This window comes from Meriones unguiculatus (genome assembly GCF_030254825.1).
Source record: "Meriones unguiculatus strain TT.TT164.6M chromosome 10 unlocalized genomic scaffold, Bangor_MerUng_6.1 Chr10_unordered_Scaffold_79, whole genome shotgun sequence".
Taxonomy (NCBI): Eukaryota; Metazoa; Chordata; class Mammalia; order Rodentia; family Muridae; genus Meriones; species Meriones unguiculatus.
The window spans coordinates 132811-152844 of NW_026843579.1; the positions used below are offsets into that span (position 1 = coordinate 132811).

At 70.1% G+C, this 20034-nt stretch overlaps 11 non-coding genes across 11 annotated transcripts; all 11 read left to right on the forward strand.

Moving 5' to 3' along the window:
- Window positions 1–477: 477 nt before the first annotated feature.
- On the forward strand, window positions 478–596 carry LOC132650368 (5S ribosomal RNA). Its single transcript, XR_009588731.1, has one exon. It is a non-coding gene; the product is annotated as a 5S ribosomal RNA (ribosomal RNA).
- A 1790-nt stretch (window positions 597–2386) lies between these two features.
- On the forward strand, window positions 2387–2505 carry LOC132650370 (5S ribosomal RNA). Its single transcript, XR_009588733.1, has one exon. It is a non-coding gene; the product is annotated as a 5S ribosomal RNA (ribosomal RNA).
- A 1767-nt stretch (window positions 2506–4272) lies between these two features.
- On the forward strand, window positions 4273–4391 carry LOC132650371 (5S ribosomal RNA). Its single transcript, XR_009588734.1, has one exon. It is a non-coding gene; the product is annotated as a 5S ribosomal RNA (ribosomal RNA).
- Window positions 4392–6178: 1787 nt separating this feature from the next.
- Window positions 6179–6297, forward strand: LOC132650372 (5S ribosomal RNA). Its single transcript, XR_009588735.1, has one exon. It is a non-coding gene; the product is annotated as a 5S ribosomal RNA (ribosomal RNA).
- Window positions 6298–8056: 1759 nt separating this feature from the next.
- On the forward strand, window positions 8057–8175 carry LOC132650373 (5S ribosomal RNA). The gene has a single exon (XR_009588736.1). It is a non-coding gene; the product is annotated as a 5S ribosomal RNA (ribosomal RNA).
- A 1756-nt stretch (window positions 8176–9931) lies between these two features.
- Window positions 9932–10050, forward strand: LOC132650374 (5S ribosomal RNA). The gene has a single exon (XR_009588737.1). It is a non-coding gene; the product is annotated as a 5S ribosomal RNA (ribosomal RNA).
- A 1756-nt stretch (window positions 10051–11806) lies between these two features.
- On the forward strand, window positions 11807–11925 carry LOC132650375 (5S ribosomal RNA). The gene has a single exon (XR_009588738.1). It is a non-coding gene; the product is annotated as a 5S ribosomal RNA (ribosomal RNA).
- Window positions 11926–13684: 1759 nt separating this feature from the next.
- LOC132650376 (5S ribosomal RNA) lies at window positions 13685–13803 on the forward strand. Its single transcript, XR_009588739.1, has one exon. It is a non-coding gene; the product is annotated as a 5S ribosomal RNA (ribosomal RNA).
- A 1792-nt stretch (window positions 13804–15595) lies between these two features.
- LOC132650377 (5S ribosomal RNA) lies at window positions 15596–15714 on the forward strand. The gene has a single exon (XR_009588740.1). It is a non-coding gene; the product is annotated as a 5S ribosomal RNA (ribosomal RNA).
- Window positions 15715–17477: 1763 nt separating this feature from the next.
- Window positions 17478–17596, forward strand: LOC132650378 (5S ribosomal RNA). The gene has a single exon (XR_009588741.1). It is a non-coding gene; the product is annotated as a 5S ribosomal RNA (ribosomal RNA).
- Window positions 17597–19379: 1783 nt separating this feature from the next.
- On the forward strand, window positions 19380–19498 carry LOC132650379 (5S ribosomal RNA). Its single transcript, XR_009588742.1, has one exon. It is a non-coding gene; the product is annotated as a 5S ribosomal RNA (ribosomal RNA).
- Window positions 19499–20034: the final 536 nt, after the last annotated feature.

Here is a 20034-nt window from a genome sequence, read left to right on the forward strand (position 1 = left end):
ACGCCTTGTCCAGCGGGGATCCAGAGAGAGGCCCACGGCTCAGACCGAGGAGGGCTCTCTCGGGCTCCGAGGCAGGGAGGGGCCTGCCTGGCCCCCGACCCAGGTGGGGCGAGTCGGGGTCCAGTGCCAAGCCCTGCCCTGGACGGCGCGGCGGGCGGCCCCGAGGCGAGGCGTCGGCGAGAGCCAAGGAGCCCTGGAGGCCCCGGCCGGGGGGTGCGGGGTGGGGGAGTGGGGTGTGGCGGGGGCAAGGCTGGCCCCTGAGCAGAGCCGAGCAGGTTCTAGGTCGCGCGCCCTCCGGCCGCCCGGCCCGTGGGCCCTGGTCCGTGCTGCGGGAGCGGGGAGGGGCTCGGGGAGGGCCCAGGGGCGGCCGGGGGGTGGGCTGGGCTCGGCTGGGCTCGGCTGTCGTCGGGGGCGGGCCGGGGAGCGCGGCCGCAGGCGCGGAGCAGGCTCTTGGGCGGCGCGGAGACGGGCTCGTGCGTCTACGGCCATACCACCCTGAACGCGCCCGATCTCGTCTGATCTCGGAAGCTAAGCAGGGTCGGGCCTGGTTAGTACTTGGATGGGAGACCGCCTGGGAATACCGGGTGCTGTAGGCTTTTTTTTTCTGGCAGGAAGGAGCCTGTTTTCCAAAGGGGCTTTGCGTCGGCTTCTGCAAAGCTCTGTGGCCCGGGCCGGGCGGGGCCACGCCCAGGGCCACCCCCACGCCACCCCACCCCACCCCCCGCCAAGCCAAGGGGCGCCCCCGTCCGCCCTGGCTGCGGGCTGGCCCGGCGGAGCCAGCCAGCCAGCCCTCGGGCTGGACCCCGCACCGGGGATAGGGGGTGGCCCCAGGGCGGGGATCCCAGGACCTCAGTGGAGGGGCCGCGGGGGAGGCCGTCTTGACTCGCGTGGAGCCTTCGAACCCCACATCCTGGGCTGGTGGCGGAGCTCTGCAGAGTCCGTCAGTCCGGGCGGCTGTGTCCACGCTGCCCAACCAGAGTCTCCTCCTCCTCGTCCTCCTCCTCCTGCCTGGTGGGTCGGTGGGTGTGGGTTTTGGTGTGTGTGGGTGTGGGTGTGGGTGGGTGGGTGGGTGGGTGGCTGGGTGGGTGGGGACCTCAGCGGTTCACGGAGGAGGCAGTGTCTGAACTAGAGGAGGGAGGAGTTGGATGGACGGCTGGCTGGATGGATGATAGATGAATGATGGATGAGTGGATGGTGGATGGATGGATGGATGGATGGATGGATGGATGGATGATGGAAGAATGGATGGATGGGTGGATGGATGGATGGATAGATGATTTGTGGATGGGTTGATGGATGGAAGGATGGACTGATGATGGAAGAATGGCTGGATGGGTGGATGGATGATGGCTGGCTGGCTGGCTGGCGGCTGGCTGGCAGCACGCTTGTGGCAGTGGGCTGGGAGGGGAGGGACCACAGAGCCGGAAGAGCGGGCCCTCAAGTTCCCAAGAGAGAAGGAGCCTGAGCGGGGCCGCCAAGCACAGCCAGTGTCCCCTGCAACTGGACTCGAGCCTTGGGACGTCGGGCTGGACACGTCCTGAGGGGACGATTAGGAGGAGGAGGAGGAGGAGGAGGAGGAGGAGGAGGAGGAGGAGGAGGAGGAGGAGTTGGAGACAGTTCCCCCGGGGTGAGGGAGGGATGCCGGGCGGGCACCCAAATCCGGCAAGGGCCCCGGGAGAGCACGGGCAGGGCGGCGTGTACCCGGGTTCGTCCGGGAGGATGACCCAGGCCAGCCAGCCTCCTCGCCCTCGCCCACCGTGGCACGTCCCCCGCCGGCCAGTGAGCGGTAGCCACTCGCTGAAGGCAGGGAAAGCGGCAGCAAGGGCGGGGCGGGGCGGGGCGGGGCGGGGCCTGTAACCCACGAGTGACCCCAGCGCCCCGATGGGCAGATGCCCAAGGCGACCCCCCCACGCCTTGTCCAGCGGGGATCCAGAGAGAGGCCCACGGCTCAGACCGAGGAGGGCTCTCTCGGGCTCCGAGGCAGGGAGGGGCCTGCCTGGCCCCCGACCCAGGTGGGGCGAGTCGGGGTCCAGTGCCAAGCCCTGCCCTGGACGGCGCGGCGGGCGGCCCCGAGGCGAGGCGTCGGCGAGAGCCAAGGAGCCCTGGAGGCCCCGGCCGGGGGGTGCGGGGTGGGGGAGTGGGGTGTGGCGGGGGCAAGGCTGGCCCCTGAGCAGAGCCGAGCAGGTTCTAGGTCGCGCGCCCTCCGGCCGCCCGGCCCGTGGGCCCTGGTCCGTGCTGCGGGAGCGGGGAGGGGCTCGGGGAGGGCCCAGGGGCGGCCGGGGGGTGGGCTGGGCTCGGCTGGGCTCGGCTGTCGTCGGGGGCGGGCCGGGGAGCGCGGCCGCAGGCGCGGAGCAGGCTCTTGGGCGGCGCGGAGACGGGCTCGTGCGTCTACGGCCATACCACCCTGAACGCGCCCGATCTCGTCTGATCTCGGAAGCTAAGCAGGGTCGGGCCTGGTTAGTACTTGGATGGGAGACCGCCTGGGAATACCGGGTGCTGTAGGCTTTTTTTTTCTGGCAGGAAGGAGCCTGTTTTCCAAAGGGGCTTTGCGTCGGCTTCTGCAAAGCTCTGTGGCCCGGGCCGGGCGGGGCCACGCCCAGGGCCACCCCCACGCCACCCCACCCCACCCCCCGCCAAGCCAAGGGGCGCCCCCGTCCGCCCTGGCTGCGGGCTGGCCCGGCGGAGCCAGCCAGCCAGCCCTCGGGCTGGACCCCGCACCGGGGATAGGGGGTGGCCCCAGGGCGGGGATCCCAGGACCTCAGTGGAGGGGCCGCGGGGGAGGCCGTCTTGACTCGCGTGGAGCCTTCGAACCCCACATCCTGGGCTGGTGGCGGAGCTCTGCAGAGTCCGTCAGTCCGGGCGGCTGTGTCCACGCTGCCCAACCAGAGTCTCCTCCTCCTCGTCCTCCTCCTCCTGCCTGGTGGGTCGGTGGGTGTGGGTTTTGGTGTGTGTGGGTGTGGGTGTGGGTGGGTGGGTGGGTGGGTGGCTGGGTGGGTGGGGACCTCAGCGGTTCACGGAGGAGGCAGTGTCTGAACTAGAGGAGGGAGGAGTTGGATGGACGGCTGGCTGGATGGATGATAGATGAATGATGGATGAGTGGATGGTGGATGGATGGATGGATGGATGGATGGATGGATGGATGGATGATGGAAGAATGGATGGATGGGTGGATGGATGGATGGATAGATGATTTGTGGATGGGTTGATGGATGGAAGGATGGACTGATGATGGAAGAATGGCTGGATGGGTGGATGGATGATGGCTGGCTGGCTGGCTGGCGGCTGGCTGGCAGCACGCTTGTGGCAGTGGGCTGGGAGGGGAGGGACCACAGAGCCGGAAGAGCGGGCCCTCAAGTTCCCAAGAGAGAAGGAGCCTGAGCGGGGCCGCCAAGCACAGCCAGTGTCCCCTGCAACTGGACTCGAGCCTTGGGACGTCGGGCTGGACACGTCCTGAGGGGACGATTAGGAGGAGGAGGAGGAGGAGGAGGAGGAGTTGGAGACAGTTCCCCCGGGGTGAGGGAGGGATGCCGGGCGGGCACCCAAATCCGGCAAGGGCCCCGGGAGAGCACGGGCAGGGCGGCGTGTACCCGGGTTCGTCCGGGAGGATGACCCAGGCCAGCCAGCCTCCTCGCCCTCGCCCACCGTGGCACGTCCCCCGCCGGCCAGTGAGCGGTAGCCACTCGCTGAAGGCAGGGAAAGCGGCAGCAAGGGCGGGGCGGGGCGGGGCGGGGCGGGGCCTGTAACCCACGAGTGACCCCAGCGCCCCGATGGGCAGATGCCCAAGGCGACCCCCCCACGCCTTGTCCAGCGGGGATCCAGAGAGAGGCCCACGGCTCAGACCGAGGAGGGCTCTCTCGGGCTCCGAGGCAGGGAGGGGCCTGCCTGGCCCCCGACCCAGGTGGGGCGAGTCGGGGTCCAGTGCCAAGCCCTGCCCTGGACGGCGCGGCGGGCGGCCCCGAGGCGAGGCGTCGGCGAGAGCCAAGGAGCCCTGGAGGCCCCGGCCGGGGGGTGCGGGGTGGGGGAGTGGGGTGTGGCGGGGGCAAGGCTGGCCCCTGAGCAGAGCCGAGCAGGTTCTAGGTCGCGCGCCCTCCGGCCGCCCGGCCCGTGGGCCCTGGTCCGTGCTGCGGGAGCGGGGAGGGGCTCGGGGAGGGCCCAGGGGCGGCCGGGGGGTGGGCTGGGCTCGGCTGGGCTCGGCTGTCGTCGGGGGCGGGCCGGGGAGCGCGGCCGCAGGCGCGGAGCAGGCTCTTGGGCGGCGCGGAGACGGGCTCGTGCGTCTACGGCCATACCACCCTGAACGCGCCCGATCTCGTCTGATCTCGGAAGCTAAGCAGGGTCGGGCCTGGTTAGTACTTGGATGGGAGACCGCCTGGGAATACCGGGTGCTGTAGGCTTTTTTTTTCTGGCAGGAAGGAGCCTGTTTTCCAAAGGGGCTTTGCGTCGGCTTCTGCAAAGCTCTGTGGCCCGGGCCGGGCGGGGCCACGCCCAGGGCCACCCCCACGCCACCCCACCCCACCCCCCGCCAAGCCAAGGGGCGCCCCCGTCCGCCCTGGCTGCGGGCTGGCCCGGCGGAGCCAGCCAGCCAGCCCTCGGGCTGGACCCCGCACCGGGGATAGGGGGTGGCCCCAGGGCGGGGATCCCAGGACCTCAGTGGAGGGGCCGCGGGGGAGGCCGTCTTGACTCGCGTGGAGCCTTCGAACCCCACATCCTGGGCTGGTGGCGGAGCTCTGCAGAGTCCGTCAGTCCGGGCGGCTGTGTCCACGCTGCCCAACCAGAGTCTCCTCCTCCTCGTCCTCCTCCTCCTGCCTGGTGGGTCGGTGGGTGTGGGTTTTGGTGTGTGTGGGTGTGGGTGTGGGTGGGTGGGTGGGTGGGTGGCTGGGTGGGTGGGGACCTCAGCGGTTCACGGAGGAGGCAGTGTCTGAACTAGAGGAGGGAGGAGTTGGATGGACGGCTGGCTGGATGGATGATAGATGAATGATGGATGAGTGGATGGTGGATGGATGGATGGATGGATGGATGGATGGATGGATGATGGAAGAATGGATGGATGGGTGGATGGATGGATGGATAGATGATTTGTGGATGGGTTGATGGATGGAAGGATGGACTGATGATGGAAGAATGGCTGGATGGGTGGATGGATGATGGCTGGCTGGCTGGCTGGCGGCTGGCTGGCAGCACGCTTGTGGCAGTGGGCTGGGAGGGGAGGGACCACAGAGCCGGAAGAGCGGGCCCTCAAGTTCCCAAGAGAGAAGGAGCCTGAGCGGGGCCGCCAAGCACAGCCAGTGTCCCCTGCAACTGGACTCGAGCCTTGGGACGTCGGGCTGGACACGTCCTGAGGGGACGATTAGGAGGAGGAGGAGGAGGAGGAGGAGGAGGAGGAGGAGGAGGAGGAGGAGGAGTTGGAGACAGTTCCCCCGGGGTGAGGGAGGGATGCCGGGCGGGCACCCAAATCCGGCAAGGGCCCCGGGAGAGCACGGGCAGGGCGGCGTGTACCCGGGTTCGTCCGGGAGGATGACCCAGGCCAGCCAGCCTCCTCGCCCTCGCCCACCGTGGCACGTCCCCCGCCGGCCAGTGAGCGGTAGCCACTCGCTGAAGGCAGGGAAAGCGGCAGCAAGGGCGGGGCGGGGCGGGGCGGGGCGGGGCCTGTAACCCACGAGTGACCCCAGCGCCCCGATGGGCAGATGCCCAAGGCGACCCCCCCACGCCTTGTCCAGCGGGGATCCAGAGAGAGGCCCACGGCTCAGACCGAGGAGGGCTCTCTCGGGCTCCGAGGCAGGGAGGGGCCTGCCTGGCCCCCGACCCAGGTGGGGCGAGTCGGGGTCCAGTGCCAAGCCCTGCCCTGGACGGCGCGGCGGGCGGCCCCGAGGCGAGGCGTCGGCGAGAGCCAAGGAGCCCTGGAGGCCCCGGCCGGGGGGTGCGGGGTGGGGGAGTGGGGTGTGGCGGGGGCAAGGCTGGCCCCTGAGCAGAGCCGAGCAGGTTCTAGGTCGCGCGCCCTCCGGCCGCCCGGCCCGTGGGCCCTGGTCCGTGCTGCGGGAGCGGGGAGGGGCTCGGGGAGGGCCCAGGGGCGGCCGGGGGGTGGGCTGGGCTCGGCTGGGCTCGGCTGTCGTCGGGGGCGGGCCGGGGAGCGCGGCCGCAGGCGCGGAGCAGGCTCTTGGGCGGCGCGGAGACGGGCTCGTGCGTCTACGGCCATACCACCCTGAACGCGCCCGATCTCGTCTGATCTCGGAAGCTAAGCAGGGTCGGGCCTGGTTAGTACTTGGATGGGAGACCGCCTGGGAATACCGGGTGCTGTAGGCTTTTTTTTTCTGGCAGGAAGGAGCCTGTTTTCCAAAGGGGCTTTGCGTCGGCTTCTGCAAAGCTCTGTGGCCCGGGCCGGGCGGGGCCACGCCCAGGGCCACCCCCACGCCACCCCACCCCACCCCCCGCCAAGCCAAGGGGCGCCCCCGTCCGCCCTGGCTGCGGGCTGGCCCGGCGGAGCCAGCCAGCCAGCCCTCGGGCTGGACCCCGCACCGGGGATAGGGGGTGGCCCCAGGGCGGGGATCCCAGGACCTCAGTGGAGGGGCCGCGGGGGAGGCCGTCTTGACTCGCGTGGAGCCTTCGAACCCCACATCCTGGGCTGGTGGCGGAGCTCTGCAGAGTCCGTCAGTCCGGGCGGCTGTGTCCACGCTGCCCAACCAGAGTCTCCTCCTCCTCGTCCTCCTCCTCCTGCCTGGTGGGTCGGTGGGTGTGGGTTTTGGTGTGTGTGGGTGTGGGTGTGGGTGGGTGGGTGGGTGGGTGGCTGGGTGGGTGGGGACCTCAGCGGTTCACGGAGGAGGCAGTGTCTGAACTAGAGGAGGGAGGAGTTGGATGGACGGCTGGCTGGATGGATGATAGATGAATGATGGATGAGTGGATGGTGGATGGATGGATGGATGGATGGATGGATGGATGATGGAAGAATGGATGGATGGGTGGATGGATGGATGGATAGATGATTTGTGGATGGGTTGATGGATGGAAGGATGGACTGATGATGGAAGAATGGCTGGATGGGTGGATGGATGATGGCTGGCTGGCTGGCTGGCGGCTGGCTGGCAGCACGCTTGTGGCAGTGGGCTGGGAGGGGAGGGACCACAGAGCCGGAAGAGCGGGCCCTCAAGTTCCCAAGAGAGAAGGAGCCTGAGCGGGGCCGCCAAGCACAGCCAGTGTCCCCTGCAACTGGACTCGAGCCTTGGGACGTCGGGCTGGACACGTCCTGAGGGGACGATTAGGAGGAGGAGGAGGAGGAGGAGGAGGAGTTGGAGACAGTTCCCCCGGGGTGAGGGAGGGATGCCGGGCGGGCACCCAAATCCGGCAAGGGCCCCGGGAGAGCACGGGCAGGGCGGCGTGTACCCGGGTTCGTCCGGGAGGATGACCCAGGCCAGCCAGCCTCCTCGCCCTCGCCCACCGTGGCACGTCCCCCGCCGGCCAGTGAGCGGTAGCCACTCGCTGAAGGCAGGGAAAGCGGCAGCAAGGGCGGGGCGGGGCGGGGCGGGGCGGGGCCTGTAACCCACGAGTGACCCCAGCGCCCCGATGGGCAGATGCCCAAGGCGACCCCCCCACGCCTTGTCCAGCGGGGATCCAGAGAGAGGCCCACGGCTCAGACCGAGGAGGGCTCTCTCGGGCTCCGAGGCAGGGAGGGGCCTGCCTGGCCCCCGACCCAGGTGGGGCGAGTCGGGGTCCAGTGCCAAGCCCTGCCCTGGACGGCGCGGCGGGCGGCCCCGAGGCGAGGCGTCGGCGAGAGCCAAGGAGCCCTGGAGGCCCCGGCCGGGGGGTGCGGGGTGGGGGAGTGGGGTGTGGCGGGGGCAAGGCTGGCCCCTGAGCAGAGCCGAGCAGGTTCTAGGTCGCGCGCCCTCCGGCCGCCCGGCCCGTGGGCCCTGGTCCGTGCTGCGGGAGCGGGGAGGGGCTCGGGGAGGGCCCAGGGGCGGCCGGGGGGTGGGCTGGGCTCGGCTGGGCTCGGCTGTCGTCGGGGGCGGGCCGGGGAGCGCGGCCGCAGGCGCGGAGCAGGCTCTTGGGCGGCGCGGAGACGGGCTCGTGCGTCTACGGCCATACCACCCTGAACGCGCCCGATCTCGTCTGATCTCGGAAGCTAAGCAGGGTCGGGCCTGGTTAGTACTTGGATGGGAGACCGCCTGGGAATACCGGGTGCTGTAGGCTTTTTTTTTCTGGCAGGAAGGAGCCTGTTTTCCAAAGGGGCTTTGCGTCGGCTTCTGCAAAGCTCTGTGGCCCGGGCCGGGCGGGGCCACGCCCAGGGCCACCCCCACGCCACCCCACCCCACCCCCCGCCAAGCCAAGGGGCGCCCCCGTCCGCCCTGGCTGCGGGCTGGCCCGGCGGAGCCAGCCAGCCAGCCCTCGGGCTGGACCCCGCACCGGGGATAGGGGGTGGCCCCAGGGCGGGGATCCCAGGACCTCAGTGGAGGGGCCGCGGGGGAGGCCGTCTTGACTCGCGTGGAGCCTTCGAACCCCACATCCTGGGCTGGTGGCGGAGCTCTGCAGAGTCCGTCAGTCCGGGCGGCTGTGTCCACGCTGCCCAACCAGAGTCTCCTCCTCCTCGTCCTCCTCCTCCTGCCTGGTGGGTCGGTGGGTGTGGGTTTTGGTGTGTGTGGGTGTGGGTGTGGGTGGGTGGGTGGGTGGGTGGCTGGGTGGGTGGGGACCTCAGCGGTTCACGGAGGAGGCAGTGTCTGAACTAGAGGAGGGAGGAGTTGGATGGACGGCTGGCTGGATGGATGATAGATGAATGATGGATGAGTGGATGGTGGATGGATGGATGGATGGATGGATGGATGATGGAAGAATGGATGGATGGGTGGATGGATGGATGGATAGATGATTTGTGGATGGGTTGATGGATGGAAGGATGGACTGATGATGGAAGAATGGCTGGATGGGTGGATGGATGATGGCTGGCTGGCTGGCTGGCGGCTGGCTGGCAGCACGCTTGTGGCAGTGGGCTGGGAGGGGAGGGACCACAGAGCCGGAAGAGCGGGCCCTCAAGTTCCCAAGAGAGAAGGAGCCTGAGCGGGGCCGCCAAGCACAGCCAGTGTCCCCTGCAACTGGACTCGAGCCTTGGGACGTCGGGCTGGACACGTCCTGAGGGGACGATTAGGAGGAGGAGGAGGAGGAGGAGGAGGAGTTGGAGACAGTTCCCCCGGGGTGAGGGAGGGATGCCGGGCGGGCACCCAAATCCGGCAAGGGCCCCGGGAGAGCACGGGCAGGGCGGCGTGTACCCGGGTTCGTCCGGGAGGATGACCCAGGCCAGCCAGCCTCCTCGCCCTCGCCCACCGTGGCACGTCCCCCGCCGGCCAGTGAGCGGTAGCCACTCGCTGAAGGCAGGGAAAGCGGCAGCAAGGGCGGGGCGGGGCGGGGCGGGGCGGGGCCTGTAACCCACGAGTGACCCCAGCGCCCCGATGGGCAGATGCCCAAGGCGACCCCCCCCACGCCTTGTCCAGCGGGGATCCAGAGAGAGGCCCACGGCTCAGACCGAGGAGGGCTCTCTCGGGCTCCGAGGCAGGGAGGGGCCTGCCTGGCCCCCGACCCAGGTGGGGCGAGTCGGGGTCCAGTGCCAAGCCCTGCCCTGGACGGCGCGGCGGGCGGCCCCGAGGCGAGGCGTCGGCGAGAGCCAAGGAGCCCTGGAGGCCCCGGCCGGGGGGTGCGGGGTGGGGGAGTGGGGTGTGGCGGGGGCAAGGCTGGCCCCTGAGCAGAGCCGAGCAGGTTCTAGGTCGCGCGCCCTCCGGCCGCCCGGCCCGTGGGCCCTGGTCCGTGCTGCGGGAGCGGGGAGGGGCTCGGGGAGGGCCCAGGGGCGGCCGGGGGGTGGGCTGGGCTCGGCTGGGCTCGGCTGTCGTCGGGGGCGGGCCGGGGAGCGCGGCCGCAGGCGCGGAGCAGGCTCTTGGGCGGCGCGGAGACGGGCTCGTGCGTCTACGGCCATACCACCCTGAACGCGCCCGATCTCGTCTGATCTCGGAAGCTAAGCAGGGTCGGGCCTGGTTAGTACTTGGATGGGAGACCGCCTGGGAATACCGGGTGCTGTAGGCTTTTTTTTTCTGGCAGGAAGGAGCCTGTTTTCCAAAGGGGCTTTGCGTCGGCTTCTGCAAAGCTCTGTGGCCCGGGCCGGGCGGGGCCACGCCCAGGGCCACCCCCACGCCACCCCACCCCACCCCCCGCCAAGCCAAGGGGCGCCCCCGTCCGCCCTGGCTGCGGGCTGGCCCGGCGGAGCCAGCCAGCCAGCCCTCGGGCTGGACCCCGCACCGGGGATAGGGGGTGGCCCCAGGGCGGGGATCCCAGGACCTCAGTGGAGGGGCCGCGGGGGAGGCCGTCTTGACTCGCGTGGAGCCTTCGAACCCCACATCCTGGGCTGGTGGCGGAGCTCTGCAGAGTCCGTCAGTCCGGGCGGCTGTGTCCACGCTGCCCAACCAGAGTCTCCTCCTCCTCGTCCTCCTCCTCCTGCCTGGTGGGTCGGTGGGTGTGGGTTTTGGTGTGTGTGGGTGTGGGTGTGGGTGGGTGGGTGGGTGGGTGGCTGGGTGGGTGGGGACCTCAGCGGTTCACGGAGGAGGCAGTGTCTGAACTAGAGGAGGGAGGAGTTGGATGGACGGCTGGCTGGATGGATGATAGATGAATGATGGATGAGTGGATGGTGGATGGATGGATGGATGGATGGATGGATGATGGAAGAATGGATGGATGGGTGGATGGATGGATGGATAGATGATTTGTGGATGGGTTGATGGATGGAAGGATGGACTGATGATGGAAGAATGGCTGGATGGGTGGATGGATGATGGCTGGCTGGCTGGCTGGCGGCTGGCTGGCAGCACGCTTGTGGCAGTGGGCTGGGAGGGGAGGGACCACAGAGCCGGAAGAGCGGGCCCTCAAGTTCCCAAGAGAGAAGGAGCCTGAGCGGGGCCGCCAAGCACAGCCAGTGTCCCCTGCAACTGGACTCGAGCCTTGGGACGTCGGGCTGGACACGTCCTGAGGGGACGATTAGGAGGAGGAGGAGGAGGAGGAGGAGGAGTTGGAGACAGTTCCCCCGGGGTGAGGGAGGGATGCCGGGCGGGCACCCAAATCCGGCAAGGGCCCCGGGAGAGCACGGGCAGGGCGGCGTGTACCCGGGTTCGTCCGGGAGGATGACCCAGGCCAGCCAGCCTCCTCGCCCTCGCCCACCGTGGCACGTCCCCCGCCGGCCAGTGAGCGGTAGCCACTCGCTGAAGGCAGGGAAAGCGGCAGCAAGGGCGGGGCGGGGCGGGGCGGGGCGGGGCCTGTAACCCACGAGTGACCCCAGCGCCCCGATGGGCAGATGCCCAAGGCGACCCCCCCACGCCTTGTCCAGCGGGGATCCAGAGAGAGGCCCACGGCTCAGACCGAGGAGGGCTCTCTCGGGCTCCGAGGCAGGGAGGGGCCTGCCTGGCCCCCGACCCAGGTGGGGCGAGTCGGGGTCCAGTGCCAAGCCCTGCCCTGGACGGCGCGGCGGGCGGCCCCGAGGCGAGGCGTCGGCGAGAGCCAAGGAGCCCTGGAGGCCCCGGCCGGGGGGTGCGGGGTGGGGGGAGTGGGGTGTGGCGGGGGCAAGGCTGGCCCCTGAGCAGAGCCGAGCAGGTTCTAGGTCGCGCGCCCTCCGGCCGCCCGGCCCGTGGGCCCTGGTCCGTGCTGCGGGAGCGGGGAGGGGCTCGGGGAGGGCCCAGGGGCGGCCGGGGGGTGGGCTGGGCTCGGCTGGGCTCGGCTGTCGTCGGGGGCGGGCCGGGGAGCGCGGCCGCAGGCGCGGAGCAGGCTCTTGGGCGGCGCGGAGACGGGCTCGTGCGTCTACGGCCATACCACCCTGAACGCGCCCGATCTCGTCTGATCTCGGAAGCTAAGCAGGGTCGGGCCTGGTTAGTACTTGGATGGGAGACCGCCTGGGAATACCGGGTGCTGTAGGCTTTTTTTTTCTGGCAGGAAGGAGCCTGTTTTCCAAAGGGGCTTTGCGTCGGCTTCTGCAAAGCTCTGTGGCCCGGGCCGGGCGGGGCCACGCCCAGGGCCACCCCCACGCCACCCCACCCCACCCCCCGCCAAGCCAAGGGGCGCCCCCGTCCGCCCTGGCTGCGGGCTGGCCCGGCGGAGCCAGCCAGCCAGCCCTCGGGCTGGACCCCGCACCGGGGATAGGGGGTGGCCCCAGGGCGGGGATCCCAGGACCTCAGTGGAGGGGCCGCGGGGGAGGCCGTCTTGACTCGCGTGGAGCCTTCGAACCCCACATCCTGGGCTGGTGGCGGAGCTCTGCAGAGTCCGTCAGTCCGGGCGGCTGTGTCCACGCTGCCCAACCAGAGTCTCCTCCTCCTCGTCCTCCTCCTCCTGCCTGGTGGGTCGGTGGGTGTGGGTTTTGGTGTGTGTGGGTGTGGGTGTGGGTGGGTGGGTGGGTGGGTGGCTGGGTGGGTGGGGACCTCAGCGGTTCACGGAGGAGGCAGTGTCTGAACTAGAGGAGGGAGGAGTTGGATGGACGGCTGGCTGGATGGATGATAGATGAATGATGGATGAGTGGATGGTGGATGGATGGATGGATGGATGGATGGATGGATGATGGAAGAATGGATGGATGGGTGGATGGATGGATGGATAGATGATTTGTGGATGGGTTGATGGATGGAAGGATGGACTGATGATGGAAGAATGGCTGGATGGGTGGATGGATGATGGCTGGCTGGCTGGCTGGCGGCTGGCTGGCAGCACGCTTGTGGCAGTGGGCTGGGAGGGGAGGGACCACAGAGCCGGAAGAGCGGGCCCTCAAGTTCCCAAGAGAGAAGGAGCCTGAGCGGGGCCGCCAAGCACAGCCAGTGTCCCCTGCAACTGGACTCGAGCCTTGGGACGTCGGGCTGGACACGTCCTGAGGGGACGATTAGGAGGAGGAGGAGGAGGAGGAGGAGGAGTTGGAGACAGTTCCCCCGGGGTGAGGGAGGGATGCCGGGCGGGCACCCAAATCCGGCAAGGGCCCCGGGAGAGCACGGGCAGGGCGGCGTGTACCCGGGTTCGTCCGGGAGGATGACCCAGGCCAGCCAGCCTCCTCGCCCTCGCCCACCGTGGCACGTCCCCCGCCGGCCAGTGAGCGGTAGCCACTCGCTGAAGGCAGGGAAAGCGGCAGCAAGGGCGGGGCGGGGCGGGGCGGGGCGGGGCCTGTAACCCACGAGTGACCCCAGCGCCCCGATGGGCAGATGCCCAAGGCGACCCCCCCACGCCTTGTCCAGCGGGGATCCAGAGAGAGGCCCACGGCTCAGACCGAGGAGGGCTCTCTCGGGCTCCGAGGCAGGGAGGGGCCTGCCTGGCCCCCGACCCAGGTGGGGCGAGTCGGGGTCCAGTGCCAAGCCCTGCCCTGGACGGCGCGGCGGGCGGCCCCGAGGCGAGGCGTCGGCGAGAGCCAAGGAGCCCTGGAGGCCCCGGCCGGGGGGTGCGGGGTGGGGGAGTGGGGTGTGGCGGGGGCAAGGCTGGCCCCTGAGCAGAGCCGAGCAGGTTCTAGGTCGCGCGCCCTCCGGCCGCCCGGCCCGTGGGCCCTGGTCCGTGCTGCGGGAGCGGGGAGGGGCTCGGGGAGGGCCCAGGGGCGGCCGGGGGGTGGGCTGGGCTCGGCTGGGCTCGGCTGTCGTCGGGGGCGGGCCGGGGAGCGCGGCCGCAGGCGCGGAGCAGGCTCTTGGGCGGCGCGGAGACGGGCTCGTGCGTCTACGGCCATACCACCCTGAACGCGCCCGATCTCGTCTGATCTCGGAAGCTAAGCAGGGTCGGGCCTGGTTAGTACTTGGATGGGAGACCGCCTGGGAATACCGGGTGCTGTAGGCTTTTTTTTTCTGGCAGGAAGGAGCCTGTTTTCCAAAGGGGCTTTGCGTCGGCTTCTGCAAAGCTCTGTGGCCCGGGCCGGGCGGGGCCACGCCCAGGGCCACCCCCACGCCACCCCACCCCACCCCCCGCCAAGCCAAGGGGCGCCCCCGTCCGCCCTGGCTGCGGGCTGGCCCGGCGGAGCCAGCCAGCCAGCCCTCGGGCTGGACCCCGCACTGGGAAAGGGGGTGGCCCCAGGGCGGGGATCCCAGGACCTCAGTGGAGGGGCCGCGGGGGAGGCCGTCTTGACTCGCGTGGAGCCTTCGAACCCCACATCCTGGGCTGGTGGCGGAGCTCTGCAGAGTCCGTCAGTCCGGGCGGCTGTGTCCACGCTGCCCAACCAGAGTCTCCTCCTCCTCGTCCTCCTCCTCCTGCCTGGTGGGTCGGTGGGTGTGGGTTTTGGTGGGTGTGGGTGTGGGTGTGGGTGGGTGGGTGGGTGGGTGGCTGGGTGGGTGGGGACCTCAGCGGTTCACGGAGGAGGCAGTGTCTGAACTAGAGGAGGGAGGAGTTGGATGGACGGCTGGCTGGATGGATGAGAGATGAATGATGGATGAGTGGATGGTGGATGGATGGATGGATGGATGGATGATGGAAGAATGGATGGATGGATGGGTGGATGGATGGATGGATGGATGGATAGATGATTTGTGGATGGGTTGATGGATGGAAGGATGGACTGATGATGGAAGAATGGCTGGATGGGTGGATGGATGATGGCTGGCTGGCTGGCTGGCGGCTGGCTGGCAGCACGCTTGTGGCAGTGGGCTGGGAGGGGAGGGACCACAGAGCCGGAAGAGCGGGCCCTCAAGTTCCCAAGAGAGAAGGAGCCTGAGCGGGGCCGCCAAGCACAGCCAGTGTCCCCTGCAACTGGACTCGAGCCTTGGGACGTCGGGCTGGACACGTCCTGAGGGGACGATTAGGAGGAGGAGGAGGAGGAGGAGGAGGAGGAGGAGGAGGAGGAGGAGGAGGAGGAGGAGTTGGAGACAGTTCCCCCGGGGTGAGGGAGGGATGCCGGGCGGGCACCCAAATCCGGCAAGGGCCCCGGGAGAGCACGGGCAGGGCGGCGTGTACCCGGGTTCGTCCGGGAGGATGACCCAGGCCAGCCAGCCTCCTCGCCCTCGCCCACCGTGGCACGTCCCCCGCCGGCCAGTGAGCGGTAGCCACTCGCTGAAGGCAGGGAAAGCGGCAGCAAGGGCGGGGCGGGGCGGGGCGGGGCGGGGCCTGTAACCCACGAGTGACCCCAGCGCCCCGATGGGCAGATGCCCAAGGCGACCCCCCCACGCCTTGTCCAGCGGGGATCCAGAGAGAGGCCCACGGCTCAGACCGAGGAGGGCTCTCTCGGGCTCCGAGGCAGGGAGGGGCCTGCCTGGCCCCAGACCCAGGTGGGGCGAGTCGGGGTCCAGAGCCAAGCCCTGCCCTGGACGGCGCGGCGGGCGGCCCCGAGGCGAGGCGTCGGCGAGAGCCAAGGAGCCCTGGAGGCCCCGGCCGGGGGGTGCGGGGTGGGGGAGTGGGGTGTGGCGGGGGCAAGGCTGGCCCCTGAGCAGAGCCGAGCAGGTTCTAGGTCGCGCGCCCTCCGGCCGCCCGGCCCGTGGGCCCTGGTCCGTGCTGCGGGAGCGGGGAGGGGCTCGGGGAGGGCCCAGGGGCGGCCGGGGGGTGGGCTGGGCTCGGCTGGGCTCGGCTGTCGTCGGGGGCGGGCCGGGGAGCGCGGCCGCAGGCGCGGAGCAGGCTCTTGGGCGGCGCGGAGACGGGCTCGTGCGTCTACGGCCATACCACCCTGAACGCGCCCGATCTCGTCTGATCTCGGAAGCTAAGCAGGGTCGGGCCTGGTTAGTACTTGGATGGGAGACCGCCTGGGAATACCGGGTGCTGTAGGCTTTTTTTTTCTGGCAGGAAGGAGCCTGTTTTCCAAAGGGGCTTTGCGTCGGCTTCTGCAAAGCTCTGTGGCCCGGGCCGGGCGGGGCCACGCCCAGGGCCACCCCCACGCCACCCCACCCCACCCCCCGCCAAGCCAAGGGGCGCCCCCGTCCGCCCTGGCTGCGGGCTGGCCCGGCGGAGCCAGCCAGCCAGCCCTCGGGCTGGACCCCGCACCGGGGATAGGGGGTGGCCCCAGGGCGGGGATCCCAGGACCTCAGTGGAGGGGCCGCGGGGGAGGCCGTCTTGACTCGCGTGGAGCCTTCGAACCCCACATCCTGGGCTGGTGGCGGAGCTCTGCAGAGTCCGTCAGTCCGGGCGGCTGTGTCCACGCTGCCCAACCAGAGTCTCCTCCTCCTCGTCCTCCTCCTCCTGCCTGGTGGGTCGGTGGGTGTGGGTTTTGGTGGGTGTGGGTGTGGGTGTGGGTGGGTGGGTGGGTGGGTGGCTGGGTGGGTGGGGACCTCAGCGGTTCACGGAGGAGGCAGTGTCTGAACTAGAGGAGGGAGGAGTTGGATGGACGGCTGGCTGGATGGATGAGAGATGAATGATGGATGAGTGGATGGTGGATGGATGGATGGATGGATGGATGATGGAAGAATGGATGGATGGATGGGTGGATGGATGGATGGATGGATGGATAGATGATTTGTGGATGGGTTGATGGATGGAAGGATGGACTGATGATGGAAGAATGGCTGGATGGGTGGATGGATGATGGCTGGCTGGCTGGCTGGCGGCTGGCTGGCAGCACGCTTGTGGCAGTGGGCTGGGAGGGGAGGGACCACAGAGCCGGAAGAGCGGGCCCTCAAGTTCCCAAGAGAGAAGGAGCCTGAGCGGGGCCGCCAAGCACAGCCAGTGTCCCCTGCAACTGGACTCGAGCCTTGGGACGTCGGGCTGGACACGTCCTGAGGGGACGATTAGGAGGAGGAGGAGGAGGAGGAGGAGGAGTTGGAGACAGTTCCCCCGGGGTGAGGGAGGGATGCCGGGCGGGCACCCAAATCCGGCAAGGGCCCCGGGAGAGCACGGGCAGGGCGGCGTGTACCCGGGTTCGTCCGGGAGGATGACCCAGGCCAGCCAGCCTCCTCGCCCTCGCCCACCGTGGCACGTCCCCCGCCGGCCAGTGAGCGGTAGCCACTCGCTGAAGGCAGGGAAAGCGGCAGCAAGGGCGGGGCGGGGCGGGGCGGGGCGGGGCCTGTAACCCACGAGTGACCCCAGCGCCCCGATGGGCAGATGCCCAAGGCGACCCCCCCACGCCTTGTCCAGCGGGGATCCAGAGAGAGGCCCACGGCTCAGACCGAGGAGGGCTCTCTCGGGCTCCGAGGCAGGGAGGGGCCTGCCTGGCCCCCGACCCAGGTGGGGCGAGTCGGGGTCCAGTGCCAAGCCCTGCCCTGGACGGCGCGGCGGGCGGCCCCGAGGCGAGGCGTCGGCGAGAGCCAAGGAGCCCTGGAGGCCCCGGCCGGGGGGTGCGGGGTGGGGGAGTGGGGTGTGGCGGGGGCAAGGCTGGCCCCTGAGCAGAGCCGAGCAGGTTCTAGGTCGCGCGCCCTCCGGCCGCCCGGCCCGTGGGCCCTGGTCCGTGCTGCGGGAGCGGGGAGGGGCTCGGGGAGGGCCCAGGGGCGGCCGGGGGGTGGGCTGGGCTCGGCTGGGCTCGGCTGTCGTCGGGGGCGGGCCGGGGAGCGCGGCCGCAGGCGCGGAGCAGGCTCTTGGGCGGCGCGGAGACGGGCTCGTGCGTCTACGGCCATACCACCCTGAACGCGCCCGATCTCGTCTGATCTCGGAAGCTAAGCAGGGTCGGGCCTGGTTAGTACTTGGATGGGAGACCGCCTGGGAATACCGGGTGCTGTAGGCTTTTTTTTTCTGGCAGGAAGGAGCCTGTTTTCCAAAGGGGCTTTGCGTCGGCTTCTGCAAAGCTCTGTGGCCCGGGCCGGGCGGGGCCACGCCCAGGGCCACCCCCACGCCACCCCACCCCACCCCCCGCCAAGCCAAGGGGCGCCCCCGTCCGCCCTGGCTGCGGGCTGGCCCGGCGGAGCCAGCCAGCCAGCCCTCGGGCTGGACCCCGCACCGGGGATAGGGGGTGGCCCCAGGGCGGGGATCCCAGGACCTCAGTGGAGGGGCCGCGGGGGAGGCCGTCTTGACTCGCGTGGAGCCTTCGAACCCCACATCCTGGGCTGGTGGCGGAGCTCTGCAGAGTCCGTCAGTCCGGGCGGCTGTGTCCACGCTGCCCAACCAGAGTCTCCTCCTCCTCGTCCTCCTCCTCCTGCCTGGTGGGTCGGTGGGTGTGGGTTTTGGTGGGTGTGGGTGTGGGTGTGGGTGGGTGGGTGGGTGGGTGGCTGGGTGGGTGGGGACCTCAGCGGTTCACGGAGGAGGCAGTGTCTGAACTAGAGGAGGGAGGAGTTGGATGGACGGCTGGCTGGATGGATGAGAGATGAATGATGGATGAGTGGATGGTGGATGGATGGATGGATGGATGGATGATGGAAGAATGGATGGATGGATGGGTGGATGGATGGATGGATGGATAGATGATTTGTGGATGGGTTGATGGATGGAAGGATGGACTGATGATGGAAGAATGGCTGGATGGGTGGATGGATGATGGCTGGCTGGCTGGCTGGCGGCTGGCTGGCAGCACGCTTGTGGCAGTGGGCTGGGAGGGGAGGGACCACAGAGCCGGAAGAGCGGGCCCTCAAGTTCCCAAGAGAGAAGGAGCCTGAGCGGGGCCGCCAAGCACAGCCAGTGTCCCCTGCAACTGGACTCGAGCCTTGGGACGTCGGGCTGGACACGTACTGAGGGGACGATTAGGAGGAGGAGGAGGAGGAGGAGGAGGAGGAGGAGGAGGAGGAGGAGGAGGAGTTGGAGACAGTTCCCCCGGGGTGAGGGAGGGATGCCGGGCGGGCACCCAAATCCGGCAAGGGCCCCGGGAGAGCACGGGCAGGGCGGCGTGTACCCGGGTTCGTCCGGGAGGATGACCCAGGCCAGCCAGCCTCCTCGCCCTCGCCCACCGTGGCACGTCCCCCGCCGGCCAGTGAGCGGTAGCCACTCGCTGAAGGCAGGGAAAGCGGCAGCAAGGGCGGGGCGGGGCGGGGCGGGGCGGGGCCTGTAACCCACGAGTGACCCCAGCGCCCCGATGGGCAGATGCCCAAGGCGACCCCCCCACGCCTTGTCCAGCGGGGATCCAGAGAGAGGCCCACGGCTCAGACCGAGGAGGGCTCTCTCGGGCTCCGAGGCAGGGAGGGGCCTGCCTGGCCCCAGACCCAGGTGGGGCGAGTCGGGGTCCAGAGCCAAGCCCTGCCCTGGACGGCGCGGCGGGCGGCCCCGAGGCGAGGCGTCGGCGAGAGCCAAGGAGCCCTGGAGGCCCCGGCCGGGGGGTGCGGGGTGGGGGAGTGGGGTGTGGCGGGGGCAAGGCTGGCCCCTGAGCAGAGCCGAGCAGGTTCTAGGTCGCGCGCCCTCCGGCCGCCCGGCCCGTGGGCCCTGGTCCGTGCTGCGGGAGCGGGGAGGGGATCGGGGAGGGCCCAGGGGCGGCCGGGGGGTGGGCTGGGCTCGGCTGGGCTCGGCTGTCGTCGGGGGCGGGCCGGGGAGCGCGGCCGCAGGCGCGGAGCAGGCTCTTGGGCGGCGCGGAGACGGGCTCGTGCGTCTACGGCCATACCACCCTGAACGCGCCCGATCTCGTCTGATCTCGGAAGCTAAGCAGGGTCGGGCCTGGTTAGTACTTGGATGGGAGACCGCCTGGGAATACCGGGTGCTGTAGGCTTTTTTTTTCTGGCAGGAAGGAGCCTGTTTTCCAAAGGGGCTTTGCGTCGGCTTCTGCAAAGCTCTGTGGCCCGGGCCGGGCGGGGCCACGCCCAGGGCCACCCCCACGCCACCCCACCCCACCCCCCGCCAAGCCAAGGGGCGCCCCCGTCCGCCCTGGCTGCGGGCTGGCCCGGCGGAGCCAGCCAGCCAGCCAGCCAGCCCTCGGGCTGGACCCCGCACCGGGGATAGGGGGTGGCCCCAGGGCGGGGATCCCAGGACCTCAGTGGAGGGGCCGCGGGGGAGGCCGTCTTGACTCGCGTGGAGCCTTCGAACCCCACATCCTGGGCTGGTGGCGGAGCTCTGCAGAGTCCGTCAGTCCGGGCGGCTGTGTCCACGCTGCCCAACCAGAGTCTCCTCCTCCTCGTCCTCCTCCTCCTGCCTGGTGGGTCGGTGGGTGTGGGTTTTGGTGTGTGTGGGTGTGGGTGTGGGTGGGTGGGTGGGTGGGTGGCTGGGTGGGTGGGGACCTCAGCGGTTCACGGAGGAGGCAGTGTCTGA